General features: G+C 48.9%; 1 protein-coding gene across 2 annotated transcripts in view; it reads right to left on the bottom strand.

Annotated features, from left to right (window-relative positions):
• The window catches only part of PKNOX2 (PBX/knotted 1 homeobox 2), a 428,541-nt gene extending 400,553 nt beyond the window's left edge, over positions 1–27,988 (bottom strand). Inside the window, exon 1 of one of the 2 annotated variants that reach the window (XM_075564126.1) lies at positions 27,900–27,988. The gene's annotated coding sequence lies outside the window, so the exon portion shown is untranslated. The remainder of the gene's footprint in view (positions 1–27,899) is intronic. The other variant, XM_075564127.1, reaches the window with a different exon arrangement.

Here is a 27,988-nt window from a genome sequence, read left to right on the forward strand (position 1 = left end):
GTTACATTACTTGGAGTATGTAAAGCACCTTGTCTGTGTCTAACATAGAGTTGGAGCTCAAATACGTGACAGTATCTACTTTCCCATTATAATGATGGGTTGAATTAGTCTGTTGCAAACTCGCGAAGTTTGCGTTGATGCCAAAGTATCCAGGTGGGAACATTCCAACAGCAAGCAGTTAAAGAGAAGGAACAAGGCCTCGGGGACATTGAAGTAAGAGTGGAATTTGGGCATTGTCTGCATTGAGGGGGTTGCCACAACCCTGAGGAGAGGATCTTACATCAGCTGGTGTAATTCCAACCCAGGGGGAAAGTTCCCTTGCCGTGCATAAGGGTCCTCTGGTGGGGACATAGCAGGAGACTGGGACTCCCTGCCTGTGAATCCCCAGAGCCCACTGAATCGCCAACTCCTGGGCCTGGGAACCCAAAAGACTCCTAGGAAACGCTTATGTGATCATCTACTAAGATATAGCAGCAAAGATGGGGTAAACTCTTGTTCTTGAGGTTAAAAACCAATCATCACCAGATTGACTCTGACATATGATGACGCATGTGTGTTAGGGTAGAACTGCTCTGTAGACTTTTCAACGGCTGTTTTAAATATATATATATAAATATATATAAAACCTTTCTTCCAAAGTGCCTCTTCTTCTCTGGGTAGATACTAGAACCTGCAACCCTTTAAGGGTCCTTTTTGGCCTGGAAGGTGGAGACCAAACCAGAAACCAAATACACTGCCAGAGAGTTGATGCTAATGCTTCGCAACCTGATAGGCCAGGATAGAAGTGCCTCTCGCAGGTTTCCCTGGCTGTCATTCTTTATGGGTGTAGAAAGCCCATCTTTCTCCCAAGGAGCGGCTGGTGGTTTCGAACTACTGACCTTAGAAAATTGCAGCTTAATACTGAAACACACTGCCACCGGGGCTACCTTGGGGGTTGGGGAAGGGGCTGCCAATGTGCTCCTAACAGGGGGTAGGAAACTCCTCAGAGCCTGAAGGCCCCTGAAGGGAAAGGAAGACAGGGTTTGCTGGGCTTCCCTCTCCTTCCCTGCTTTACGCAATAGCTCTGCCCTTCGGGCTCAGCAGAGACCACGGCAGGCAGAGCACATTCAAAGGCATTTAGATTTGACTTTGGAAACCCTGAGCCATCATATTGCACTTGGCCATTTCTCTTCCTAGGGGGCCATGCCAGCAGTTTAGCACTTGGAATAGCTACAATCCAGTCTCAGATATTGCCTTCGCATACAAAGGGCCTTAGCAGTCCTCAGCAGGGTTCATATTCACAACACCCCAGTGAGAAATTTATAATCATACTCCCATTCTGCAGGCGGGCAAACTGAGGCTTAGCAAGGTCGCATGGCTTGTCAACGGTAGACCATCTATAATATACTTCATTTACTCCTGAAAGCCTAGCCCCCACTCCAAATCTTCTCCCGGTACTCCCGAGAGCGGCTTCTTACTAACCACGGTGGTAGCCTGATGGTAAGGACACTGGCCTTGTTCCCAGGCCAATGTCCCTTTCCACACGTGGCTACCTCCCTGAGTCAGGGGGGCGGCCGGGGGAAAGAGGGTCTCAGGTTATTATAGACCAGCGGTTCTCAATCTGTAGGTCGCGACCCCTTTGGGGGTCCAACGACCCTTTCAAAGGGGTCGCCTGATTTATAACGGTAGCAAAATTACAGTGATGAAGTAGCAACGAAAATAAATTTTATGGTTGGGGGGTCACCACAACATGAGGAACTGTACTAAAGGGTCGCGGCATCGGGCAGGTTGAGGACCGCTGCTCTAGACACAAAGTAGGTGAATGGCCTATCCTGGTAAAGCACTGGCTGTAGGAGGGCATTCTGCATCTCTGTAGACATGAGCGTTGGAGAGAGGCCCCTAAATTAAAGTGGCCAACCTGCACGCACACACGTATGCTGGCAGCGAGCGGAGGCTGGGCTAAGTGGAAAAAATTAGCAGCTTGACATAGTCGAGTATGTTAACTTTGCTCAGAAAAATGCAGGGCAACTTCAGAGTTTTATGTGGCCCATAAATCAGAGCTGAGGAAGGGCCTCCGCCGCGCTCCTCAGGCAGATGGGCTCTTCGCCATGCAGATCCACAGCACGGCAGCCTCACAAATGTCCGGAGCAGTTTATAGACAACAGCCCAGCATGAGTTTGCTGGGGGATATTGGCGCTGGTAATTGCTATTCTAAAACTGGCCTTGTAAGCTTGAAGAAATGTTTTGAATGAGGGAAAAGCCAATTTAAGAGCTTTATAAAGCCATAAATGCCTTCTGAGCAAACCAAATGTAATCTATCTTGCAAGACAGGTCATCCCTCAAACCTGATGCAAACCCAGTAATGGTGCACAGCTGAGAGAAATCACCCCAATGGCAGCCACCCTCCAGAGTGCTGCCCCTATGCAGAGACAGGGGCCTGACCCAGATGACCCCCATGCTCCTAACACTCCCCTAGGGCAGCACTTCCATCAGGGCCCTTTTCAGGGCAGAGACAACCACAGCCCCTAAGAGCTCACACTTTCCCTGCCAGTCACTGCTAATGCCACCCCCACCACTGACCTCTCACCTCCAGCCCTCTCAGCTAAACAAGGCCAAGCCCTTTAGCCTGGCTGACCCTGGCTTCCTGTGTGCTTTGGATTCACCCCTCCGCCCCATTGACACTCAGAGGGAGAGGATTAGAGACTTGGGAGCCGGGACAGGGGACAGAGTTCTCCTACTTGGCTTCAGTCCCTCACCCCGAAACACCTCCCTTCCAGAAGGGTTGTAGAACCACAAAAGAAAGATGTGCAAAGCACTTACTGAGTCCTAGTCTGTTCCGACTCAAAGTGAGGCTAGAGGCGAGAGCAGAACTGCTTCTTAACGTTGCCAAGACTGTAAATCTTGCTGAAAGTGGACTGCCACAGCACTTAACCGCTGTGCCACCAGGGCTCCTTACGTAGCTATTGTGATTGTGATCCTTGTGACGACTGGCAGAGGAGTGGTGTGCTCCGGCAGAAGGCACTTGGATGAGTATCCACCTTCCCTGGCCCAGCTCCAGCCAGGTCTGTGGCATCGGGTGAAGGGACATCAGTTATGAATCCCCTCCAGCAGCGCATGGGAGCTCTGGTGGTGTAGTGGTTACAAGTCAGGCTGCCAATCACAAGGTCAGCAGCTGCTCTGTGTGTGTGTGGGGGGGGGGGGGCGGACACAAGGCTTTCAACTGCAGTAAAGATTTACAGTCTCAGAAGCCAACAGAGGCAGTTCTACTTTGTCAGTTTGCTTTGACCAGTGGTGTTCAGGGGATGCACTCTGGCCCAGCTTTCCCTGGAAAACAATTTCAGGACCTGGTTCTTGACGAAAGTGCCTTTATTTCCTCAAGTGGCTTCAGACATAGTCTCTAGCTGACTATGGCATGAATGAGCACAGACCCGTTTGCCCTTCTCCGTTCTGCCAAGGTACCAGAATCCTCTACTGATCCTGACTGTCTGCTCAGAGCATCCTCGTGTCAGCTATATGTATAAACTTCCCCAGGCTTATGGCTCAAAAAACCAAGGCTTTGAGGGGCCCTTTGAAATAGAATCTAAATTCCCTCCTTCTCACTACTTCCCTCAGCCCTTGGCCCCAAGACTCTAAATCCTCGTTCCACCCTCTTGTGGTGCCCTCTGCCACAATAATCCCACTCTTTCTTCAGATGCCGATATTTCATAATGGAAAACAAAGGCTATATAATGCACGATTATCCACTCTCCATTGTGTTTTAACAGCTTTATCAACAGCATAGAGCTCCACACAGGAGCGGTTGAGAGCGATTTGAGATCAAGCTCCCAGTGAAAGGAGATTTCAGTTATAGACATTTTCAGGGTTTTGCAACATCTTATTCAAGCTGAAGCTATGTATAACAGCGTTATGGTGGTGCTTTTCAGTACCACTGAAGTCGGGTTTTCTTACAACCCAACGTATGGGACACAGAGCCTGATACCTCTGAGCAAGCTTTTCCCCTATACCTCCCCCCCGCCTGGTCTCTGAACTTGTTCACTCTAGTACCCCACCCCAAACACATACACCACCACAATCTCTGAGCGGAGGAGTCAAGAAGGGAGACAGTCATCTAAGCCACTGGCAGGTGGCAGAAGTCTTATGACTCAAATCTAAAATGATAGAATTCAAGGTTTTCTCTTATTTCCTCCTCCCCAATAACTCTCTTCCATAGTGTGTCAAACCAAGTTGACTAGAGAAACAAATCCAGAGACACTTTATAGCAAGAAGTAATCATGCATCAATAAAACATCCCAGTCCAGATCAAGTCCATATGTCTGATATTAGCTCATATGTCCTATACTAGTCTGTAAATTCCTCCCAGTCTCATGCAGCATATGCAGCAAAAATGTCGAATGCAGGAAGATCACAAGCTAATGGGTGAAAAGTCATGGATCCAGTGCTGGTGGAAACATCTCCACGTGGCTCCTCCTGTTCCTGAGTGTGGCTCCTTAAGAGGAAGTTGAGAGAGAGTGCCCCGCCTCCAGGGAGGAAGAGAGGAAGTCCCAGAATTCTCATGAGAAGGCCACGCCCACATGGAGGGATCACCAGGCTGTGACCTGACTGACAGGCTAGACTCCACCCCTTCACTCTATTTATCAAGTTGACATGAAATCATGTAACTGTCACACATAGGAACTATCTTAACCTAATTGTGGTACTCCGCAAACTATGCTGAGCAAGTTCCCACCTCTGATATTTCACTGATGTCCTTCCATCTTTCTGGTTTTTCAGTTCTTACCTTCTACCCACCTGTCAGTCACTCACGCTCTGGTAGCTTGCACCTTACTATGACGCTAGCAGACCTGTCATCCCCAGGGGGCAGCTTTCAGTGCAGCTTCCAGACGAAGAGCAAAACAACTCATGGAGTCCATGCCAATCCTAGCAACCCGACAGGACAGGGCAGAGCTGCCCCGGGAGTGTCCAAAAGTGTAATTCTTTACAGAAGGGAAAGCCTCATCGCTCTCTCTTAGGGAGACTGGTGGTTTTGAATTGCCAAGCCTGCAGCTCTCAGCCCAATGTGTCACCCACTACAAATGACAGGGCCGTCCCGACTAAGCTGGGCATGGAAAAGAAGCCTGCCAATCCGCTTCTGAGAATTCATCAACGAGACACGGGGATCACAGCGGGACGCTGAATCGTTTGCACTGGATGCACCGTCAGGAGGAAACGATTGCTAAAGAAGCATCCCATACGTGATGAAACAGAGTGCCCGCCAGAGTGCGAGCGATGTTGAGAACATGTATCGCCACAGAGCTGGAGTTTGGACTCAAACATGCAGGTGATTATGAGATTATGAGAATGCTTTTCTCTATCGTACAGAAGGCCAACATGAGTCGGAGTGAACTCAATGGCCGCTGTCTCTTTCTTGACACGGAACACAATTGCACACCAACGCCATAAAAAAGAGGAGGTAGCCTGGTGATAATGCAGCCAGGACCACAGCTTTAGGATGATAAGGTCTGTATATAGACCTGGCTCTGCCATTTGTATTAGCAAGATCTCTTTCAGTGAATCTTTTAACTTCTCTACACGATTATAATGGTCTTTCCGGTCATGAAATTCTAAATGAATACTTAGTAATGTTGTCTGCAAAGTATTTATTTTATGCATACTAGGTATTTGGTGCCATAAGAATAAAACATGAATAATATATGGTTCTTGTCCTCAAGGAACATACAATTTAATTAAGGAGAAAAGCATATGAGAATGAGAAGTGAAATTATAGTAGCTATTTTGGGTCACAAGGTGGTACACACATAAATAAATGAATTGTGCAGAAAATCATTGTTCTAGGCTAAAACGTTCTGAAGGCAGAATAATGAGGATGGGCTGGTCACAAAGCATTGTACTCAATAGATCAGAACTGGATGCACCAGATTTGTAGCTCTGGGAACGGCCAGGGCATGAGCCCAGGGAAGGGGCCTTTTGTGAGCAAACGTTCACAGGAGATCTTCCAGGGCTGGGGCAGGGAACAGCGCACAAACAGCAGCAGTGGGAATAAGATGTCATGCTGGGAAGCAAGAAGAAGGAAGAGAGTGAGCAGGAAAGCATTTAAGTGGCAGAGTGAGATGCTTGGATCATGCCCCGAAGTTAGCAAGGAAACAATGCCGTGAGGAGAGAAGTACGACACTCTGAGAAGATCAATCAGGCAATGAGATGATTGACAGAATGGAGTGGAAGTGAGGGGCATGAGGTATGGAAACAGAGAGTGGCAGCGGTGCGGGCAGGAAGTGCTGAGTCGTGGTGAGTGTGCAGTGACATGCGGGATATGAATAAGGATGGAGAAACAGCTTTGGCCTCTGACAGATCACAGAGGGACTGACCGTTTAACATACGGCGAAACCTTGGACACTTTTGAGAGTGGGAGAGGAATTATTAACATTTAAATGGGACAGCAGTCTGGCGTGTGACTATCTGGGACAGACTGGGAGGTGCAGTTCCTCGATATCAGAGACCATAGGTGAGAGCGGTTGGGGAGGGGGGCGGGAAAGTGAGCTCCAGGGCACCAAACCTACAGACAGGAAAAATCAGACAGTTGAGCAGACAGGTGGTGGGAGGGTGGAAGGAGGACGTGGCGTTCAACAGCATGAAGTCATAATAACAGCCACTTGTTACGTGCTGGGCACTGTTCTGAGAACACTTTACATGAATGCAGTCCTCACATCACTCTAACGAGGGACCACCTCTATTACCCCCTTTCACATGATAGACTGAAGTCTGAGGAGTTGAGGCACTTGCCCAAGGTCCGACAGCCAGCCACGTAGGGGGTTGAGATGCACCTGGGCGTGTGGTTCCCAGCCTAACGACTCTTAAGTGCCATCAACAAAATACTAGTATCTCAAGGAAAAGAGTTCTTATTACACCATATTATAGATGCAAAAATTGCTGCTCAGAAATTTCTCAAGTATGAAGTTACTTGCTTAATAACATGTAACTCTGAAGAGGCACAGCCCCGATCTGGACTTGAGTTGGTCTTCTTCCAAAGGCCATGGCCTTGTCATACCTTCCATCTGCTTGCATACTAGATAAATTCAGGGCCCATGGGGCTCCTATCATCAAATCAAAATGTATTTTTTAACAGTTTTATTGGCATACAATTCATGTAGTGGTTTGAACCTATTTTATAAGTTGTAAAGTCACCGTTACAATCAATTTTAGAACATTTTCTTCATTGGTCTCCGAAGCAAGACAAAGGGCATCTTAGGAATCTGTGGCAGCTCCCTGGCCAAACAGATTTTGAAGACAGAAGTGCATTGGCACCGCCTGGGAAACAAAGAGCTCTGCCTGGGAAGAAGTATGGCCAGAAAGTCCTTAGAAGAAAGACAGCAAAACTTCATCTCACCTATTTGAACATGCTATCAGGAGAGACCAGTCCCCGGAGCAGGCCATCATATTTGGTAAAGTAGAAAGGCCAGCAAAAAAATACAAAGACCTCATTGACAAGGTGGACCGACACTGTGGCTGTAACATGGGCTCAAATAGAACAATGGTTATGAGGACTGCGTAGAATCAGGGAGCGTTTCCTTCTGTCATGAAAGGGGTGCTATGACTTGGAATTGACTCAGGAGCAATTAACACAGCACACAGAGACTATTGCTACTCCCATTGGTTTTGTCCTTAAAATATCAACGAAAGTATCCTTAGTGTGTCCGTCCCGTGGCTATGTGCCACCCAGGGATGTCTTATCATGAATGGATGGTTCGAATGTGTGTAGAAAACACACCTGTGGCGGCCAAATGGCAAACTGCCAGTGGGAGTCAGCCATCCCTGCTGCAAGACTTAGAAGGAACAGAAAATCAATCCATGCCTTTCTTCTTCAAGAAGAAGAATACAGACAATTATACAAAAACAAAGGAGAGAGTCAGCCTAGAAAACTCAAAGAGCACACCTAGAGCCTTTCCCTGCCCTGGGCTAATCTGGACTCCTGTATGCAGGCCCCTTCCAGTCTGGATGGCAGCAGCAGCCTCTGCTATCCATGCTGAGAATTAGCCTTCAGTACCAGGCTCAGGAAACCTGAGAACTTTTTGCAGTCTGATAAAAGGTGAGAAGTTCAAGTCCCAGAGGTGCCTTGGAAGAAAGGTCTGGAGGTCCACTTCCAAAAACATAGCCATTGAAAACCCTGTAGAGCACAGTTCCATTCTGACACACCTGGGTCGCCATCCGTCCCCCCCACCAGGTAGGAATCTCTGCTCCGGGCTCATGCAAGTTCTTAAAAGAAGCAGCGGGAGGGGGGGCGGACATGTACAGACTATCTAGTTGGTTTCATAATTAATCTAAAAAATGATTTTCCATAGCTCCAGTGACCCAGAAATTTGTGGGAGAAACTAACCATTGACTACGGATTATCTATGTACTTGTGGCTACAGTTATATGACAAAGCTGATGTCCATAAGAATGTAGATGCAACTGAGTTAACAGTAGTATTTATATACATCTATATAATCATATTTATAGCTATTGAAGTTAGGGTGCTCTGGAATCCCTTTTAATTTACACAAATAATGGATGAATGACACCCTAACTTTTCTGCACCATACTTTTTCCATCTGTATGCAGAGCAAATGATGAAAGAAGCTGGATTATATGAAGAAGAGTGGGCGTCAGGAGCCGTTGGGAGGATAGCGCGGGACGGCACAGCATTTTGTTCTGTGGTCGCTATGTGGTCGCTATACGTTCGCTATGGGCCAAGCCGACTTGAGGACACCTAACAACAACACATTCTTCCTACTGCTAACTGCGGACAGTTTCCTGCCGTGTAAGTTGACTTCTTATTCTGTCCAGTAAGTCTCAACATGAGAGAGTAAATGCTGACCTTTTTTGTAGGGTGTATCAGAACCAGTCTAGGGGGGTGGAAAAGGCTTTCTCAAAACTTCTTAGGGGGTACAACGAAGCTCAGTAGAAATTATTGCAGCAAGAATCTACCTTGACTGACAAGAGTTTGGAGTCTCTCATGTGTACTGGGGGTGGGGGGTGGGGTGGTATGAGGGGATGGAGAAACCACTACATATGTCAGCCCTCTTTTTCTTTGGTATTGCTGAATTAGCCAGAAAGACCTGTGGAATATTTCCATCAGAAAGTTCCAAGAGCAAACTCTGAGGATCTGGAGCAAATTCTTCACAGTTCAAGGAGAGAAAGCTGGGTCAGGCAATTTTGCCCCAAACCTCTTTATGTTACACCATAGAAACTGTTTGTATTTCCCTCCCTTGTCTATTCAACCCTACCCCAATATCAAGCCTCCTCTGTCTTTACTCTTGGCAGCTAACGCCTAACCTACTACTCCACCAGGGCTCCTTGCTATGGCACACAGTAGGTGCTAAAGACATTGAAAATAGATTTGAGACAAATGGAGGGTCCCCAGGCAACAGAAGAAATCCTCAGAAAAAGAAAGAAATCCTCATAGGAAGCAAACCACTTTCAGCTCTAAGAGTAATTGCCCATTCGTGTTCTCTGCTGTGGCTAGAACTGCTTCCTGCCAGCTCTGTGCACTGAGTTTATGAAACCTGCTCACGGCCCTCGCTCACCAAGGTCAATGGTAGTGTGGCTAATCCAGGAAAATCGTTTTTCTAGGGCGGAGGGAAATGCCTCTTTTTGTTTGCCAAGTTTAGAATGTATTTCAAAATGGCTTTTATCGTCTTGTAGTTTGAACATCAAGAACAGACAATAGAAAGACCTTTGTACATACATACATACAGTCAATATGCTGTGAACATATGGGAGAGGTGACCCAGAAGAAGAATAAAGTATCAGAGGGAGCCGGTCAGCAATTTTATTTATTTGTATTTCTTATTTAGGATTTTTTTCATGGTCAGCAATTTGGGGGAGGAGCAACATGGAAGGGAGATGTGCTCAGTCAATGAAGGCAAGTGCTTTATAGATATTGCTCCCATCAAATGTTTACTGCACCCCATTCTAGGGAATCACAACCTCATTTTACAGATGGAACAGCCATATTCTTGGAGACCACATAGAGGATTTTCTTAGAAATCCCTCCAAATATTTAAGAAATCCAGATCCAGATATCAGGTAGCAAAAGATCCAAAACAAACAACTATATTGATGTGAACGATGGGGTTAGAGTGGAGACCCAAAGCCCTTCTGTAGACAATTGGATATCCCCCCACAGAAGGGTTATAAGGAAGGGATGATTCAACCAAAGTGCAATATAGCACCCACGAAACACACATCATTCCTCTAGGTCCTGAATGCTTCCTCCCCACCAATACCATAACCCAGTTCTACCTTCAAATCTGGCTAGACCGGAGAACACACACTGGTACAGATAAGAGCTCTGGACACATGGAATTCAGGACAGATAAATACCTCAGGCACAGTAGTGGGAGTGGTGATATCATGAGGGTAGGGGGATGTTCGGGGAGGGGAGAGGGGAGAAAGGGGGAACCCATCACAAGATTGAATATATAACCTCCCCCCTCAAAGGGGACAAATAACAGAAATGTGGGTGATGGGAGAAAATGGACACTGTGAGATACAAAATAATAATAACAATATATAATTGATCAAGGGTGGGGCTGGGGGAGGGCGGAGAAAAAAAAGGAGCTTATACCAAGGGCTCAAGTAGAAAATGTTTTAGAAATGATTATGACAATATATATACAAATATGTTTGATACAATTGATGTATGGAATGTATATAAGAGCTGTAGGAGCCCCCAATAAAATGGGGGGGAAAATCCATATCCTGAGGGTCTTACCCAAAAGGCTTCTCATCATAACTAGGCAGAGTCCCCATGGCACAAGCCCATGGGGAACTGTCCCTGTCGAGGAGGGAAAGCCCAGGCCATGTTCTCCAGCCAGCTCTCACGGGGCAGCTGGTAAAGGGCCCCTTCCTGTCTGGCCTCTCCAATGGGGACATAAGGGAAGAGGAGCCCCAACCTGACCTGGAGAAGCTCACTGGCACTCCTAACCACTGGTCCCTCCCACGTGAGGAGGGAGGACTGAGAAGCAAGTCTGTGTCCTGCTAGCCAGACACGCTTCATCTTTCATGCAGCATCTCCTTCAGGAAGCTGTCCCCGAGTACTGGAGCCTGCAGTGAATCTCCCTCCCTGATCTCACATCAGCCCCTTAGGCTAGGCCTTGTATTCTTGTTTCATTTTATACTATTGTTAACCTTAATGGCTAAAAGGTAGACAGGTAAGAGATCTCCTGGGCTCAAATCCTGGCTACCTCACTAGCTGTGTGACCGCGAACCTGTTGTTCAGCTGTGTCTCATGTTACTCAAATGTGAAAGAGGGAAGGAAGCTATCAACCTCTTTCAGCCCAATCAATAAATGTCATTTTATGTCAACCTAATAATAAAAGTATTGTTTCCATGTGAATATATGTGACATTAGTGAAGCATTGTCTCACTGCAGGACTGGGGTCCAATTTCCTATGCATCCCCACGTTGTCGTTGTTGTTGAGGTGCCATTAAGATGGTCCCGGCCATAGCAACCCTGTGCACAACAGAGTGAAACACTGCCCGGTCCTGCGCCAGCCTCACCATTGTTCCTGTGCCCCAGCCCACTGTTGCAGCGACTCGGACTCATACCAAGCAAGAGCTGAATGACTACTCTGTGTAGCTTGGTCTTTACAACGAGCGGCAGTTCATTCCTTGTGTCTGCCTGTTAATGACCAAATGCCATCTTTACCAACACCCCTAAATGGCCACAAAGGGCCTCCCAAGTGACATGAGCTGCAAGCCCAGAGATCTTAGGATAAAAATTCAACCCTTGAGACCAGGTGACCGCAGGAGCAGGGTTCAAGGAACCACAGCCAGACTTGGGAGCCCACAGAGCAAACCTATCCTTCCTCAGGTGCTTCATCGTGACAGAAAGGCCTGTGGAAGTGGTCCTACTCTGAATCCCGGAGGCCTGAGTTCTCATCGTGACCCCGTGCTGTGTGACCTTTCACAGTTCTTACCCTCTCTGAACCTCTATGTGCTTAAGGCTGGGGATGTTGCTCTGAGTGTTGGTTCCTTCCAATACTGACACTTCATGAGCTTTTTTCGGAATAAGGAAGAAAGCATCTTTGGGTGACTGTAGCATGTCATTTCACCCAGATGTCAGCTCTTATTGCTCCTTCCGTCATCCCACAGCATCCATTGGACTTTCAGTGCGCCCATGCATGGCTCTGGATCACAGGGAAAAAGAGACACATTCTGATAAGGGATCTTGAGAAATACAAAGGGAGATGGGAACGCCTGTGGTGAAGGAAAGAACTCCATTTCCAATAGAGCCTCTGGGGACGGTCTCACTGAAAGGATGACATTTAAGCAGGAACCTGAAAAATGCCAGGGAGTGAGCCATGCAGATGTCTAGGGGGGAAATGTCGCAGGCAAAGGGAAGAGTCAGCGTCAGGTGGGAACTGTATGGTTCATTTCTATTACAACAGAGAGGTCCTGAAAACATCTGTGTGCATACAGTGAGTGAGGAGGAGAGTCATGGGGGTTGAATTGGGGATGTGTTTTTTCCCCAAGTTCTTCCAAAGCCTAGTTCTGTGGCTCATATAAAAACCACTTTCCCAGCCCATCGTACACACCCACTGTCCTCTTGCCTCAGGAAATTCATACAGATATCCATACTTACTATTACCCCTGCTGAGACTGCTCTTCCTTTCCACCTTTATTTAGTTTACACTACTACCTCTTTAGAATCTGGCTCAAACCTGTCTCTCATCTTTCTAAATAAACTATTCCTGTGGAACAGCCCGAAGTTCTTATTACACCACACTCTCATTCTTAGTTGTGTGGCCCCGCCCCCCTCATCTGACTCTAAATTCACTTAGAAGAGGGATTGTATCTTTTGTCCTACCTCCAGCACTGGCACATGCCTGGAGTTGACATCACTCCGTTCTGTGATAGAGCAAAGTACCTGAAGTATACATTTGTCTTTTCATTGTCATTCTTCTTGTTTGCACCTCATTTTTAGAAAGAGAAACTGAGGATCACAGGTATCTGCATCCCTCTCCGGGCCTATGGTCCACGTGGCTCAGACCTGTGTCTGCTCTGCCTCCCTCCAGCATTGGTACACGGGAGGGGTCCAGTAAGTGCTTGTGGAACAGTGGTTAAAGGGAAGGACAAACGAAAGTCCCAAGCCTCATGGTTACCGAGCAATCTTTTTCTAATTCCCTGTACTTTCCCCCAAATAGAGTGTTCTTCCTGTGTCCAATGATTAGGAAGAAGGGCCGGGTCATGCCTCCCTACCGCAGAGCGACTGTTCATAAGGTGTTTCCCAGAAAACAGATTCAGATAAGACATGAGTGTACATAGTGCCAGGCACCTCTAGGATGTCATCAGGGCTTCAGGGAAGGACAAAGAAGAGAAGCCTACGTCTTTAAAGGCTCCTCCCAGAAGCTATGCCCTCAGGGAGCTTAGGATGTGGTTTGCAGAAAGGCGGGAGCAGCACCCACTGTGCTCTGCCCAGCAGATGGGACAGAAGAGCTCACGTGAGAGGAAATCCCTGGTGGGACATTCTCTGCTCCTGGCTCCTGGCTGTCTTTCTCTCACCTTGTGTTGCGCTTGCCTGAGCTGGAGGCAGCTAACTAACTCTCTCTCTGAAAAGGACTTCATCAGAGGGTCAAGGTCAGCCTTCAAGGTTTCTAGCATTCTTGCTCAGACTCCTCATCTAGCTCCCTGTGACTCTACCTTCACAATCCAGCTTAAACCTCATGCTTGTAAGGACACCCTCTATAACCCCTAATACAGATGAAAAACACTTGGCAATTTCAACTCATGGAAACCCTATCTGTGTCTGAGTTGAACTGCATTTGACAGTTTTCAAAGTCTGTGACTTTTCGAAAGTAGAACACTAGGCCTTTCTTCCAAGGTACCTCTGGGTGGGTTAGAAATATCTGTACTATCCAGGGACTCTGCAGAGTAAGTGATCGCACCTAGCACATTCTCTTTCAGTTTCGTGGACTTCTTCGTGGCTCTCCCCCATGCACCATATGCTCTGTGAGGCGGGGGCCCCGTCCGTCTACTTCATAGTTGCAGCTCCACTACTTCCACAGGTTCTGACCTATACATAGCGCTCAGTAAAAATATACTTACTGAATGCTGCCAGCAGGGAGGAACCCAAGGTTAGTTCAGGTTCATGGCACCGTGTGGCAGAGGCCAATCCACATCAGAGAAGGCCTCACAAGTGGGAATACCAATCGGCACGCACAGCTCAGGTATATTGACTCTAAGCCCAGATTTGAAAAACTACCCGGTGTTCAGGGACCCCCAGAGAGGCCCCCTAGCACAGCTGTGGGGCACACTCACAGAGGGTCGTCATGCCAGTTTAAATCATATAAACACACTTTTTACACTCCGTGAGAAAAAGTATAAGAGGGTATATGTCTTGTCGGTGTGCTCTGTTTTGAGTTAATAGGAACGGTATCTTTGTGCTGAACAATTTTCTCCCCCACATTTTATATGTGAGGCAATGTGGGGGCATTCTTATTTATGTTCCTATCCAGGCATCCTCCAATTACGGCCCGCGGGCCACATGCGGCCCGCCGAGGACAGTTATCTGGCCCACCGGGTGTTTTTGCCGCGTTTGTTTTTTTTTTAACTTCAACATAAGATATGGGAATTTGTTCATAGTTTTTTTTTTTTTAACTGTAGTCCAGCCTTACAACGGGTCCGAGGGACATTGAACCGGCCCCCTGTTTAAAAAATTTGAGGACCCCATACCACGTGTATCGCCATCAGCTCATCTGATCTCCTCCACAGCCCCACAGGAAGCACTGCCACCCCCACTGACTGAGAAGGGCAGTGAGGCCGGCTTTTGAAAGTTACACAGGAAAGCAGAGGGCTGATTCCAGACACGACTTCAAACCTTTAGCAAGACATCCAAAGTCTCGTTCTGCAGGGCTCTGCCTCAATCATCAGGCGACATCCTCATGTCACACCCGAGAGTCACTTCATCTGTGCTAGAAGATGACCTATCCAATCCATCGATCGATAATGTGCACTGAGTTCTGTAGGGGGGACCAGAGCACGGGGTGCAGGGACAGAAGGAGGGGGTGGAGAAAGGGGCCGTGGAAACCAGCAATTTCCCCCTAAATCACACTACACCTGTAGCTGCAGCAAGCTGTTCTAGAAAGACTCTGGACTCAGACGCACGCAGAACCTAACTCTGAATAAAACGATTAAAAAAATAAATTATGAAAGTAAAAAAAAACACCTAACTCTGGGACTTTGGTCCAACTTCCTCAACCTCTCTGAGCCTACTTTCTGTCCTGGGTCTGTGGCGATAACTCAGTAAAGGGTGAAGGCCCCTCCACAGGGCCCAGCACACTGCTGTGGGGGCCCCTACAATGTGTGGCTGTCATCCAGAGAGGTCTTCCACGGCGTTCCAGAAATAGCAGAGCTCGGGAGGGCAGGGACAACCCCTTCTTCTACCTTTACATTTGCCAACTGTGGCAGCCTAGCTCCTGCCTCCCTCGATCCAGATCTCCCCGTCAAGGATGGCAGAGCCAGGGCTATGCCAAAAACACATGCTGAGAAGTTCCCCACTTTCCTCGCGGTGCCTAAAGGCATGGCCCGGTCTATATTCTCCTTCCACCTTTCCCTCCCAAATCCAATGGAAATGGCTTTTTAAAATATTCCAAAAGACCAGATGTCCGCCTTGGAAAGGGACGTCCCTGACAAGCTGGACGTCAGCAGGAGTTAGCAGTCTCTGTCTCATGGCCATGAAGAGGCGCTGATGAATGGCGGGCCTTCCTGAGAACACCACGCCTTGTGAGCAACAAAGTCACTTTCCACACACCAGTCTCCATAGAACATAGACAAGCCCACCACGTTTGCAGGCATCCCCCCAGAACGGTAGTTTGTGAAAGTGCAGCGCCCCGCCAGGATTTAGCAATCTCCTTCCAGGGCTTAGAGAGAAAATGAGAGAGGAGGCCTGGTTTCCCTAGAGTTGGGATATAAAGGGCACTCGTGGTAACAGCAGAGTGAAGCCACCCACTGCTTCCCTGGCGCAACCTACGGTGCAGAAACCATATTCTTGAGCTCTGTCCTACCGTTCTGCCTGGTTTCTGCATTTGCTTGAATAAACTACCGACCTTACAGAATCCTAACATGTAGTCTCTGGCATAGCTTTTATCAGCAAGGCCATATTTTCCAACTACCAGTACCCATCCCAACCACCGGCCACTATAAATACATTTTGAAGGCATTTTTGATCACCGTAGACTGAAGATGCTGATCAAAAGGTACAACGTCTTCATTTTTGGCATTAGTGGTTTGTGCCCACCTTTGAAGAACAGTCTTATTGACTGCTCTTCCGTGTAGGTCGTGGACAGCACTGTTCTGTGGCTCGGTCTTGAAATGGTCTTTTTGACCATAAATGCCATGCCATCCCCTTTAATTTGCCATAGCGGATACAGCTGACCCTATGATTGTCCGACTCAAAATGGTCAGTACCAGTCCACTTGGGCTCATACTGTCTTGAAGCTCTTCATGCATGCCCTTTCATGTTTGATGACTTCCAACGTTCATACTTTAATACTTCTTCCTCTCTGTGTTCTAATTATTAGTGGATGTTTGTGGTTGTTTCTTCTCATTTTGAGTCATGCCACATTAGCAAATGAAGAGCCCCAAAGTTGATTTCACCCATGTCGTTCAGGTCAACTGTAAGGTGGTAGCTCTTCCTCCACAATATTTTGAGTACCTTCCAACCTGACTACCACGATCAATTTGTTATTCTGTCGTGGCTTGCATGTTTCCATCATGCTGAAAAGCATGCTGTCTGTATCTCAAATGCCAGCTTCTAGATAAAGACAGACGGACTAGGAAAAAGGACGCAATGATCTACTTCCTTAAAATATTGACCAGTAAAAGCATTATAAATAGCACACGGCACACTACTAGTCCGTCATTCAACAGTGTGCTCGGGCCAGACTCGTTGGCCAAGGGATGGAGCCACAGGGAGGGCGCAAGGGTGAGAACAAACATGGGGCCCTGGACACATGGCTGGCATCTTTCCAGGTTCTGTCTCCCTGCCTCTGACCTATAGCTAGAACTAACAATTTTCACGGAGGCCCGTCTCACCTGAGGAACAGACAGAAATGCTTTCTTAAACAGGACCATATCATAGTCAATGCTGTGCTCCAAAGGCCTAGCACAGGACTTGGAATAGAGCAGTGGTCAATAAAAATGCACTGTTGACACGAGCACACCTCACATGTGGGCCTGGCTACTCCTGACTCTACCACAGCTCTATTGTGCCACCTTGGAGAAAAGGCAGACTCTGCCCTCACAGGACAGAAACAGGCTGACCACGAACGTCCCTTGGAATCTGTCGGGATTCTGAGCTGGTAAAGTATGGAGGTTAGCATCCAGGGCCATTTCTTCCTGGGGCTTCCAGTCCAGCTTACAGCCTGGGTGGGCAACTCAAGGGGGACGGTTGCGTGACTGATCTGACATGCTCTCACCTCATCACTAGCACAACCACTGTATTTCCCTGTCCCTATGGTGACCTCTACCAGTGTGTGATGTCTAGGCCAGCCCCTGGCTGTGATTGAAGACTTTGTGAAAGTAAAAACATAGCTCTTCTAGGTTTGGGTTTCCATAAGAGTTAGTAGGTCTCCTAGGCATTTGTCAAACAAAGGTATGCATAACACAGGAGAGAGAGTTCAGCTCTACCCTGTGAGTTGGTAGACACATCTGTGTTCTTTCTGGACCTTGCAACCTCTCTGTGAGCCAAAAGTCTTCTCATTTGTAAAACGATAAACAGCACTCATTCTACCAACTTCACAAAGCTGTGGGATTCAAAGGCAAGCGCGTGCAAGATATTAGGAAATAAAACTAATATTCACCATGAGCTTAGCTTGTGCCAAGCATTTTGACATATTTTCCTCTAGTTTCCTCAACAGTTCCATGTGCTCGGTGTTATATTAAAAATTGTCTAATTTTATAATACAATATAAAACATAATTTTAAATGTTATATAAATATGCAAAATAAATTCTATAATATAAAAATATTTATGTAAAATAAAATTATAGAATAAAATGATATGTCATATAACTTCACATCTAATGTTAAAAGGCACCCTCATTTTATAGCTGGGGAGACTGAGCCTCGGAGGGGCGGGGGTAAGCGCTCTGCCTATGACCACACCTCTGAGTAGCAGCAGAAGCAGGAACAGAATCTGGAATCTGATTGCAAGACCATAGTGCGCCTCAACAAAAGCAGCAAACGTTGACTATTATAAAGAAGCCAGTGAGTCCAGACGGAAAATGCTACTTTCATGAGATTAACTTCTATTGCTAAAAACTCACTGCTATCAAATCGATTCTAACTCATTGTGAAACTGTCAGACTGTGTAAAATGTCCCCTTGTGGTTTCCAAGGGTGTCCATCGTTACAAGGACAGAACGCCTCATCTTTCTCCAGCTGAGCAACTAGTGGATTTAAATTACTGACCTTGTGATCAGCAGCCAAATGTGTGCTCCATTTGGCCACCAGAGCCCCCCTCGATTACATGGGTGCATCCATTGCCCCCACTCTCAGGAAGATCAACAAGCAAGCCAAAGCCTAGCCCCTCACTTTTCTTGAGACTCTAAAACACAAAACAACTCAGGAACCGAATGGCAACAGTCTGCCTTTGTTAGAATTTTGGGCTTGGTTTTTCTGTGGCAGCTAATGATTTCAATGATTGACAATCAATGCAGCAATCCAGCTGGTAGATGACACATAAATCATGGGATTTGAGCTGAAGGGGACCTCTGCTGGCATTCAAACTCTTCGTTGTAGAGGAGAGAAGAAAGCTGACACCACAGAAGGTAAGTCACTTGTTGACGGTCACACAGTCTAAGTCACTGTCCTCTGATTTCTGGTCCAGATCCTTGTGCTTTCTAGCAGTCTAAACTTTCTGCCATCTGTTCAGCCTCCTGGTCCCTGAAAGAGGAAAGGGCCAGACGTGGGACCTCTGGTCTCGTCCCCTTAGATCTCTTCTTCTTTAGGAAAAACAGGGACTATACTTGGTAAAATAGCCAGGTTACAGACAGGGCAGAGATGTATTTGTTTGTTTATGCAATAACTCCTTAGCTTAACTTGCACCCATTGAGAAGTCAACACCAAAAAGTTTTTCCAGAAACCCCACAAAAAGAAGCCAATTCCCAAGAGGGAGGTCTAGGATGTCCTCCTGAAGCATTATCAGGTCACTCTGGCCACTTAGAATGGTCCCAGGGGCCTGAAACCTTCATTCTAGTTTAAGCTGCTCCTCAGCAATCTCTGAGGGTCCCAACAGAGCACAGTGACCTGACAAGTCACCTTTCCTTCCTCCGCCTGCAACTCGGCCCTGCTAGCCCTCACTCCTTCCATTCCTCCTACATTTCCGGAGCCCAGCGTGTGCTTCTTCTCCGGAGCTGGCCCTGCTTAAATCTACTCTGCTCCGATTACTGTGCACCTTCCCTCCCCCTTTTTGCCCCCTTTGTGTAAAATTGGTTCGTTCCCTTTTTCAAGCCACTTCTCCATAAGTCATTGCCACGTGTCTATGTGTAGGGTTTGTCCCCTCCATCGCCACCAGGGCAGGGTCCATGCCTATGGTTTCTATCACAACTGCTGCCCTGGGCTGCACACAGAGAGCAAGCCGTACACGGTCACAGTGTTGGCCAGTCGATGTCTGGGGATGCCATCAGTGAGCCAAGGAAAAGCCCAAATCTCATCCTAAGAAAGTGAACAAAAAGGAAAGGAAAAACTGGATCACTCCTGAGGTAGTTAGTTTATTGTGCCAACCTGGCCGATAAACACATGTGGGGTTAATTGAAGGGCGGGGGGCATAAATGGCTTGGTGAGCCTCGCCTTTCTAGTTCTCAGGTCTCTTGCTTTGTGATGGTCGGACCGGGGTGCAGCTTCTTCAGCTTGCAAGGCTGATTTCCTGCAAGACATCCCTGAGGAGAAGCCACATGGACCTACCCCGATGCAGTCCTGGGTTCTGGAGCAGCCGTGTGGAGACCCCTGCCAGCACTGAGATGTTTACACACTCACTGATTCGGCTTTCCTCCTGCAGTCGGCGGTGTCATACTGTGTGTTTTGTGAGATGGAGGAGGACTTTGTGGATTGGTGTCAGACATATGGGTTAATGTTGGACTTGTGGGCTTGGGCAGCAGTAGGTTGGGATGTTTTCTTGATGCGCACTTAGCCTTTACATAAAACTCTCTCTTATACATGAGTGTCTGTGGGTTTGATTCTCTAAAGTAGCCAGACTCACACAATTCCCCAAGAGGGTCATCAGCTCCAAAATAGCAAGGAAGACAAGAACCCATGCAGGATGAGTCTCTACCGTGCACCAGGCACTGTGGTGAGTACCTCACAATGGGTCTCTCTGCTCTTCAGAGCTAGGTCATTGTATTTCCCAATTCGAAGATGGGGAAACTTGAATCAAAGATGTGAAATAATTTGTCTAAATGCATGCAATTAGTAAACAACTGAGCTAGCATGAAGATGTGGTTTTTTCTGATGCTGACACCACATCCTTTCAACTACATCCAACGCCGGGAAGCTCCTTGAAGACAGGAATGGCGTGGCTAGCTGTACCTGCTTTGTTTGCACTGCTGTAGCCCACGGCCAGGACTGTGTCAGGAACAGCGCAGACACGCTGTCTAACCATGTGCTCAATGAAGGACTAAGGACTGAGCGACTGACATACTGCATCTTCCCAGCCGGACAGGGCAGGGGCCCATGATGCCACGTTACCAGTCTTCGCCCGCAGGAAGTCTTGAGCAGCTAATTACGCACCCACACAAGAACCCAAAAGATTAAGTTGTTTCCTTTGTGCACTCAATCAGTAGCCTGCATCAGTGAACCTGACAATACGTCAGCATAGGAAAGCCCTCCCAGAAACCCCTCAATGGGCAAAATAAGTCAATCCCTGACCGAGAAGACGAGGTGGTATTTCGTGACGCAATGACAACCCTTCTGTCCACTTCCAGGGCCCCTTGGATGGTGATGGGGGTTACTGGGAATGAGATGGGGGTGGGAGTGGACGGAAAAGCCGAACACAAAAGGCTAAGTACTAATGAGGTGGGTGATTTAAAATTATTCTTTTTGCTCTGTGACCTGCTGATTCTGTGACTGTTCTCTGACCTATATGAATGGACCTCTCCCCCCAGCTTCCCTCAGGCCTCACTGGGCACCCCCACTGCCTCAACTGAGCCAGGCTGAGATTGGCCACGTTCCTATTATGCAGAGAAACGAACAGCTAAGCCACCCAGTCTGGCCCCATCCGAACCCTCAAGAGTCTGCCGTGTGGGCCCCAGGGCCAGCTGCTTTTCTCCACAATCCAGCCAAAAATAATACAAGAAGGAAGCTGTTTGGTGGAGACTTAATCTAATCTTCATTGCTTCAGTTTTAAAATATCCTGCCTGGTTTAGGGTTTCTTATTACACACAGGGATGTGTTTTTAGTGAGATAGGTCTTAGCAGAAACGTCCTTCTTGTAATTAGAAACCCAGGCAGGCAGGGCCTGTGGGTCGGCATCCAAGGCAAATAGCAGATCCCACAGAAGACAACACATTTGCAGTGAGCTCTTCTTGAACTTCACTTTCCACCTTGAGATAAACTGAGCTGCCTGAGTGCTTGTTTCTCCATACTCCTGGAGGTTCTGGGACAGAGAGATTCAAGTTCTGCTAGTAAGTGTGTCTCCCCAAACTGTCATGCATTCTCTCAGCAAACTATTGCTTTTTCCAAGAAGTCCCCAGGCACTTGCTCCCACTCCTATCAAAATGGAAATTAAATGGGTCTACAAATAGGACATAGACCAAAAAAGGGCCTTATGAAGACACCATGGACTAGTCAGAATTAAAGAACCATATAGCACAAGACCACATCTCCGGTACCAGAGGAAGCTTTCAAAAACCAGCGACTAGGGTGAAAGGAAGGACTGTGTAATACGTGTGTGAGTGAGCACCAGTGTGGCTCTTTAGGCTCTCAGGTGCAGAACTCGCTTTAATCTGCCAGCACGAACACTGCTAGGCACGGTTCAGATTGTGGCTGAGCTCCACACCAGCACACAGCCCCCCAGTCTGACTAAAATAAGCGTCAGGGTTCAGGCCTCTCCCGTTCCAAAGAAAACTGAGTTCCCAGCAAGTTAGATTTGATATTTAGTTGCTATGGGAAAACTAGTCAAAAGAGCACCCTTGAAAACAGCCAAGAGGGCTTCCGCGATAAAGTCAATTAACATGGCTCTTCTAGCCACGGTCCTTTATTTGCTGTAGGATGCGTCCCAGTCTCTATGCCTGTGGTGACCATCCCACCTTGGAGGGAGTGCTCTGCTCTTAGACAGAATTCAGGTGGCATGCATTGTGAGTCTCTACCTCACCCTAGGTTTCCTTGGGGACATTGTCATCTGAAAGCCATATCTCCATCACAGTTATTCCTCTGTACATAAGAGCCATTTCAGGGGCATAGAGAAAAATCCCGGCACCATCACAAGAGGAGCCACGAGAGGACAGGGCCAGAGGCACCAACAGCTGTGGTGGAGACCATGGGACAAAGCAGAGGAGCCGGGCTGAGACAAAGAGGAGACCATGAGACAGCACAGAGGAACAGCACCAAGGTTATGGGACTGTGAGGCAGATAGGCTGGCAGGTTTCCTGGCCCACCGAAGCAGGAGCCAAGGGACCACAAGGCTGAGAAACTGAAGACCAGAGAGACACTTGGCTGCTGACGAAGAAGAGGTGCTACTGTCAACCAAAGACTCTATCTTTACTGTTTACTGATCCTGACTTGGGGTAACCTGCTAAATTCCCTAATAAGCTTCCATAATTGTGAGTTTTATCTGTGAGTTATGTGTGGTCACTGCAATGAATTACAAAACCCAGCAGAAAAGTAGTGTTGTGAGAAGAATGGATGGTCTGGGGATAGGTCATGAATACTGGAGGGTGGAGGCATGGCTCACCTCTGCCTTGGGCAGTTTGGCACTTGGATTGATTCTCTTCTCCTCAGATATGGTCCCTGAGCCTTTTGCTCACTTCTCCATCTCAGCCTTAATTGTCCCTCCTGATAGAGGGAAGATCAGCTTGTTTGTTTGTTTGTTTGTTTGTTTCAGAATCAAAGCAGGTTTTCAAATTCAAAGATGCTAAGAAAGGTAAGAGTTCAGCCCCTTCGCCAAAGTGATAATTCCCGAGACTTGTGGGAAATGGCTCTGGGCCAGGCAGGGAAAGAAAATTTACCTCTGCTGCTGAGAAGCCTTCTAATCCCCTAGATTCTTTATTATCTAGGGTGAATCGTGTAAGAGATCTGCCTGTCCTTTACTCTTTACAGCCCAGTGAGGAATGTTTGTGATAGATACATTCCATGTTACTGAGGAAGAAACCAAAATTCAGAAGCTGAAGAGCCCAGTAAAGTCAGGAAGCCAGGCATCAACAATATAAAACTGCCAGCCCTCAAATTAGAAACTATATACTAGATTAGTATATTGGCTTGCCAACCTTGATTATCTCTTGGCCATTTCCCACCCTCCTTCCCACCAGGTATTAGATTTAATTAAATTAGCGAATCCTTACTGCTACACTTTCTGACCACACAGCCAGGGCAGAACCCAGAGGATACAGTTCCCCCTCCTAAATTCTGCTTCTCAACACAATTGAGTCTCAGGAGAGTCAAGGAGCGCTTGAGAAGTGCTTTATACAAAGCATATTGTGTTGTCTACAATGAAGGTTAGTGGTGGTCCTTGATGATTTCACTTTCTATATAACTTCCTCTGGGTTTTTTTCTTTCTGGTTAGTATCATTTCCACCTCTCAATAGTCTGATCTGCATTTGGTTTGATCTAGACCCTTTGCTTCATATGCCATCACTTTTAGCAACTGCATCACACACACACACACACACACACACACACACACACACACACACATCTTTGAGTGTCAAAGTGCTCGGGCCACACAGCATAGGAAATGGGAAACTTATAACAGCATTTCTCACTCTCGTTGAGCTAATTTAGAAAATGTGTTCCAGATTAAATAAAACAGGAATGAAGGTCTAAAATGGAGATTCTCAGAGAGGGAAGGTGGGCTAAATAAATAGCAATGAGATCTTGCAACATGTTGAAAACCTATAAATTTTATAGGTTGTTTCTTTAATAAAAACAAATCCGATTGCTAACAGAGTATTTTTAAGCCTCTAACATTTAAAAATCTAATTCACCTTGGCTCTGTTGCTGCTCAGGTTTCAGAATAAGGAAGTTGGGTTGATCCATTTGGGTTGGTTCCTAAAGCAAGCTAAAAGAAACCCCTTTAATATGCTGCCATTTTGCTTTCTAGGCATACCTTGGTCTCTAATGAATTACAGTCCCAGGCTCAAGATGGAGCTGGCAAAAAGAAATTTAACACACACTCTGGTGCACCCATAAACATCAAGGCCATAGGCGAGATGGTATGTTTTCAGTTAAGTTCGAACTCCATGAATTCAGGTTTCTCCACTCACAAGACAGTAATTCTCTTTATTTCATCACTAACTTACTTCAAATGTGTTTATACAATTTATTGCTACTGAACTTCCAGGCAACTGGTGTAGAGTTAATGAAACCCAGCTTGGGGAAGCTTTGGGCTTTGAACAAGTAACCGCATTTTAAATGGTTATGACATGCGGTAAAAGCCACAGCTCAGCTCCACTGTAGTTTCTGCGTTAGGGCGCGCTCAAAAACCTTGTCATCTCACCTTTTGTGCAAAATAGACGGAAAAAGAAAAAGCTGAAAAACAGCCTGCTTCATTCTTTCTCAAGGTCCCCAGCCTTGCCTCCCCCCCCCCCAGCTATTTCAGCACATTTACCTTCCAACACGCAAGGCAAAGCCCCTCCTCATATCCCTGAGCAAATATTTTAGTTGCTGTTTGATTTGGCATGGGGTTGGAAGCACGGGTGAGACAGGAAGCTACATGAAAAGTAGAAGTCCAATGTTGTAGGGATCGGAAGATGAAATTGGATTAGAAACAATATAAATTTGCCATTCTGAATTACTTGGACGCCTTTATTAATCTCCATTGTCACAAGGCGGCCTCCTCCTCCAGCCTCAGTCCATGTGGAAACTCCAGTGAGTACTCTCTGGTGAAGCAGGCCAGTTTTGGAAGAGTACAGAGGAGGTATTGGATATGCCACTGCCACACAATCAAAGGCCCCTTTTGAAAGCAGCACTTTCATTAACCTCAAGCAATCTATGGACTTAAAAGCAGAGCGCAGTAAACTCCCAGAAAAGATCATAAAACAGCCAGTTTCAAGTTGGATACACTTCAGTGCCATTTGCAGGAGGCATTTTACTGAGAGCGTTGGTCAGGGCCCATCTCTCTCCGGCAAGCGCCCGCCACTTACTCAGAGCAGCTCCGCCCTCCCTCGGCGTTCATTCTTTTAGCGCTCACAAAGGGGAGGCAGTGACCTGGAGTCTCCACAGGGTCTAGGCTCCCTCCCCGCCCCAGCATCACGGCACCGGAGTGCGGAGGGGGCTAATGAATCCCAATGCCCGCAAAACAACAGCTCAGAAGCTACACCGTGCAGCGGTCACGGCTCCCGGGCTGCTGAAGCCACGCTGGGTCCCACGACTTTCTGCGTCCCAGAAGGGCCCAGAGAAAGGTGTCCAGAGCAAGGAAGATGGGTTCAAAACTACAAAGAGGAAATTCCAAATCTTACTCCATCTCTCCATACTGTTCTTTCCCTAGTGCACCAGAGACTTGCCTCCCTTCCTGGTGGAGGCCTCTCTCCCACCCACCACCGACCCACCCTAACCCCAGCTCAGACGGGGCCATGGAGGTGAATGAGAGAGCTCACGTCCAGAAACGGGGTATCCCCTCGCCCCTAAGGTCCTGGGGCCTCCGGAAGTCGAGAAAGACTGCGTGAACGGAAAGGCAAAAGGACTAGGGCTTTGGACAATATATGAAGCTGCTTGAGTAGTGTCATTTTCTCCGATTTGGGTACAGGGAGTTACCTGAACCCCAAATGCGAAGCTCTCACTTCTAACAGTTGGGGAGCTTTTGAAACCCCAAAAGTCTTACAGCGCGTTGGAGGATTTCTGGGGCAAGTCGGCTTCAGGTAGGGAATTCCTAGCTTCCTCCCCATCCCACCCCCAGGCGGCAAATTGCTGCCCTGCCTGCAGGGAGAAGCTGGGCTTGTGTCAGTCCCTAAAGAGGCTCCCGCCGCCGCCGCCGCTTCCAAGTTCCAGACCGCCCTGCCTCGGGCAAGATGCGGAGAGATGACACCTGATTCGGGGTGCAGGCCTGCACCCCTGCCCCAACACGTAGCGCCCACGTCCCCAAAGAGGTGCCTCGAGCCCGCCGGGCTACGTCGAATCCTCGGATCTGTTCCGAGTCCCTCCAAGCTGCCCAGTCACTTGGTCCGGAACTGGGTGGCGCACTCGAAGCCCCGTCCTCCTAGAGATCGGTTCGCTTTCGTGGAGAAGCCGCTGGGACTCGCAGCTCCGGTCCACACTCGGGTCAACTCCGTGGTTGCCGCGTCAGCCGTTTGCCCACTCGCGGGGCAGCGGGACCAGAGCGCGCAACTCTCCCAAATTCCAATTGTCTCCATGGCAATAAAGATCCTGGATCCCCGGGTTAGATCCTGAAAAACGCCTCCCGTTCCTCCTCCTCCGGATTCAGATCTGAGCCCGCCGGGGTCCCTACTCCTGCCTCCCGCCCGCTGGCCGGGGCGAGATGGAGATTGGATCGCTAGGCAGCTCGGCGACCCTTCCATCCTGCTTCTGCGAACAGCCGGGATCCTACAGCCCAAACTCTGGACTGGCCCTCCAGCCCTGCTGTGATTCGGGCCGGGCCACAAACACCCAGCCCCGAGCGTCCCACGCAGAGGGCACCCCGGGCTCTCCCGCTCGGAGCTGGCGCCAAGGGCGGGCGGCCGGCTCGGAGCCTTTCTTCCCGGGGCCCTGGGGCCGCGAGAGAAAGAGACGCAAACTTTGCCCCGCAGACCCGGGACTCTGCCTGGCCCTCTCAGGTCTCCGCCCTTGGCTGCCCTGATCGGCCCTCTCTTACGAAGTCACCCCCGAATTTTGGAGCCAGTGGAGCTCACGGATTCTCAGCCTCGGCCACGGGCTCCTCTGCTTCCCGCAACTTCGCCGAAGCCCCTCCACCCACCGCGCAAGGCCGGGGACCCTGGAGAGAGCCCTGCTCCTCCCGGGAGGACCGTCCCTGAGCTGCGTCCCCCGTACCCGGCTTCCCTGCCCCTCCGCTAGCTGGTCCCGGGGTCCCCGCGCCGCCCGCCACCTCCGGCTCGCTGGCCTCCCCAGGCCCGCCGGCCGCGGATCTCTCGAGCCTGGGCTGGGCTGCTCGCGCGTCAAGCTGCCCGCGGACCAGGGGCCCCAGGGCGCCTGGAGCTCGGAGGCAGCCAGCCTGGAGCCCGCGGGGCCCCGCTCGCCCCGCCGGGCGCCCAGTGGGAGCAGCTCGCCCTCGGCGGCCAGCTCCGACCGCAGCCCTTCGTCTCGGTCCCCGCGGCCGGGCGCTCCGGGAGCGCAGCTCCCTGCCCATCCCGGGTGCTCCGGTTCGGGGGGCCCCGGTGGCCCGAGTTCTTGGAAGTCCGGCGTTTAGCACCCGCGGATCGGGCGCGGCGGCCGCGCGGAGGTTCGCTGGCTGGGCTTGGGCGCGGACCGCGAGGCTCCCGCCGCCGGCTTCCCGGCGGCCTAACCGCAACTCCGCTGCCCGGCTCCGCGCTCGCCCGGCGCTGCGCCCAGCTCCCCGCTGCACCGTTCCCCTGCCTCGCTCCGCTCCCTGCCTCCCTCCTCCCCGCCGCCTCCCTCTCTGGGCTCCCCGCCGCCTCCCTCTCTCCTCCTTGCCCTGTCGCAATGAATAATACTCCGGCTTGGGGACCGGAATAAAACACACGCGCTCCGAGGCAGCCGCCCGCAGCCGCCGCCGCCGCCTGCGAAAGCGTCTCTGACATGGAAATGAATGACAGCTTACCTGATGCCAATCTTCATCAGACTGACACCGGCGTGACAACACAGCCTATACTTCCCAGCACTGCGCGGGACGTCAGCTGCACAGGGACC

This window comes from Tenrec ecaudatus, chromosome 12 (assembly GCF_050624435.1).
Source record: "Tenrec ecaudatus isolate mTenEca1 chromosome 12, mTenEca1.hap1, whole genome shotgun sequence".
Lineage (NCBI taxonomy): Eukaryota > Metazoa > Chordata > Mammalia > Afrosoricida > Tenrecidae > Tenrec > Tenrec ecaudatus.